Source organism: Sinocyclocheilus rhinocerous, unplaced genomic scaffold, assembly GCF_001515625.1.
Source record: "Sinocyclocheilus rhinocerous isolate Xijiao unplaced genomic scaffold, SAMN03320098_v1.1 scaffold749, whole genome shotgun sequence".
Classification (NCBI taxonomy): Eukaryota; Metazoa; Chordata; class Actinopteri; order Cypriniformes; family Cyprinidae; genus Sinocyclocheilus; species Sinocyclocheilus rhinocerous.
In genome coordinates this window covers 969,919-972,469 of record NW_015653466.1, presented here as the reverse complement: position 1 = coordinate 972,469, position 2,551 = coordinate 969,919, and the positions used below count along the sequence as shown (strand labels likewise).

General features: G+C 34.7%; 1 protein-coding gene across 1 annotated transcript in view; it reads right to left on the bottom strand.

Annotated features, from left to right (window-relative positions):
- LOC107715987 (WD repeat-containing protein 43-like) overlaps window positions 1–2,551 on the bottom strand; it is a 24,958-nt gene that overhangs the window by 8,575 nt on the left and 13,832 nt on the right. The gene's annotated exons all lie outside the window — the stretch shown is intronic.

The window sequence follows — 2,551 nt, the reverse complement described above, 5'->3', positions numbered from 1 at the left end:
AACTTACGCGATCGGCAACCGGCCGTTTTTTGTCTTATTGCAACTCGTCTCTGTTCTGGACTTGCACAAACTGCGTTGCAATGCATATCATTTTCCAAATGTCGTTTATGTGAAAATATGAATTCTGTTAACGCCCGTTAACACAGGCCAGAGATGTTGAAGACGGACGCACAGAGAAAAATACTGCAGCAGGCAGATCACTCACTGTTCATGATGCACAAACTATTGGAAGAAAATCCTCAGTATTGATTTGGGGGTTTATATGAATGTGTTTCTGAGGGGAACTGACTGTCTTCAGAAAAGTTTTACGTGGTATTTTCTTTTAATCTCGTCTCTGTATAGTTTATATTTAAGCAGTGTTTCAGTGCAGTGCTGCTTTGTTTACAGCGGTAACCAAGGAAACGCTGTGTCTGGTGTTCCAAAAGCGCCTCCTGCTGTCACAGAGTGAATCTGCGTCTCATTCAGAGCTTCTGCTGTTTGCTTCGTTCAGGCATGTAGTATAATTTCACAAAGCTAGTCAGAACATTCTGTTTTTGCTTCAAATTGGGTTATTATTAAATCAAATTATGTATATGAAATTATATAACAATTATATGAAATGATCTAAATGATATGCATATGAATTATATAACTAAAATTAAATAACTAATTACAGAATTAGGTTAAATAAAGATGTCAGTCTTTATTTTTCTTCTTTTTAGGAAACAAATCAAAGAAAAAATAAACACATTCTACTGTTCCTAATATTCTGTATGTTGCTCAAAAACAAAATATATTGTGTTCAGCGGGAAAAAGTTTTTTTTTTTTACCCAGTCATTTAAAAATAACATTTTAGAGCTGTAACGACAATACCGTGATACCGTGAAATTTTGCTTAAGGTTATCATACCGTCAAAATCTCATACCGGCCCATGCCTAATAAAAACTAAAAATATATAATAAAAAGAAAAAGTCACACACACATATATAAATTGTATGCTCACAAAGACTGCATTTGAAATATACTTTAAGATAATGGATTTCCCGATATATAAAATAAACACAGTCATGTGATGTTTATAAATAAACATTTCACAAATTCATAACCTATTTAATATTAACATAATATGATTTAAAGAAAAAGTGTAATTGCAAATTGAATATGAAAATATTTCAAAGAAATTCATTAGCCAATTTAATGCCAATAAATAGCAAAAAGTTTCTACACAAACTTGCCCAAATGAAAACATTTTGCACAATACTGACTCAAAAAAAATGCATAAATCAAACTGTTTATTATTCATTAAAGCTGTCAGTAGAATTTGGAATTGAAAAATTGGAGAGTAGGGATGTGCGATTTGGGGGAAAATATCAAATTGCGATTTTTTTTTGACAGATATTGTGATTGCGATTTGATTTGCGATTTTAAATTTGCAAAGTCAAGCTTCAGCTCAATATTGTCAAAAATGTGCAGCACAGTATGTGTATCATTACCCTGCTGAAAAAAACAATAGAAACCATCCCAGAAATTCTTATAGTTTCCATTAAACCATTACAAAATTCCTTTTTGTTTTGGGCATTATTCCAATAGGAATTACTGTTGTTCTATTGGTTGCCATCTGCCAGATTACATCCCACCAATAGAATCCATCAAATAGACACCATTATAGTTTACATTAAAACCAATACAATTCCCATTATAACCCTGAAACCCATTACATTTGTTATTGTGTTTTGGGAGGGGTACTATTGTTTTTTTTTTCAGCAGGCAAGATTATAATGGTATAACTACTTTTACAGAATTAACTTAATTACTGAATTTCACAGAAAATATTTGTTTATTTTTTATAAATAAAGAACTGTATTTCTTAAGTCAATTATTAAAGTATTACATTGATTTATTCATTTTAAGAGCAAGTGGAAAATGTGCTGAATGTTTCATTTCATCCAAGTGAAATTAGCAAGCAGTTAGACTGAATTTACATTCGTTTTAAACGCGGAGCCAGGCGCGAGTCGACACAGGTTGCGCGCGTGCGTCAAGCCTCATCCATACTGCCAGATGCGCTCGTGAAGACTTGCGGTGCGGAGCCGGGTGCGAGTATAAACGAGCATTACGAGACAGGCTGCGTGAGTGCAGCAAGCATTAACGGCTCGTCCGTGACGCGGGATTCGCGCCGCGTGGGGCAGAGAGGAGCGAGTATGAGAAGCATTCACAGACACAGGCTGTGTGTGCGCTCTTCTGAATTGGGAATAGCCAACATGCATTATAAACTTATTTCAAATTAATCTGTTGGGGAGACAAAATGTGTAAGATAACGTTCACGTACTAACAAAAACATCTAAGAATGTATCTTTTATTCTCCAGTACTGAAAACAGAACCGATAAGGGAGCTTTTGATATGCGCTGTGACGCAGCTCTTTTTTTACTCTTTTGTTCGTTGTCTGTCATTTCGAAGCTTAAGTTGCATACGGTTTTCTTTAGTTTTAATTTGCCTAACTATCGATCTGACCCAGTAGACGCCATAATCCCACTCTGTCCCTCTCCCGCTTTCCGTTTTTTTTTTAATTATTAT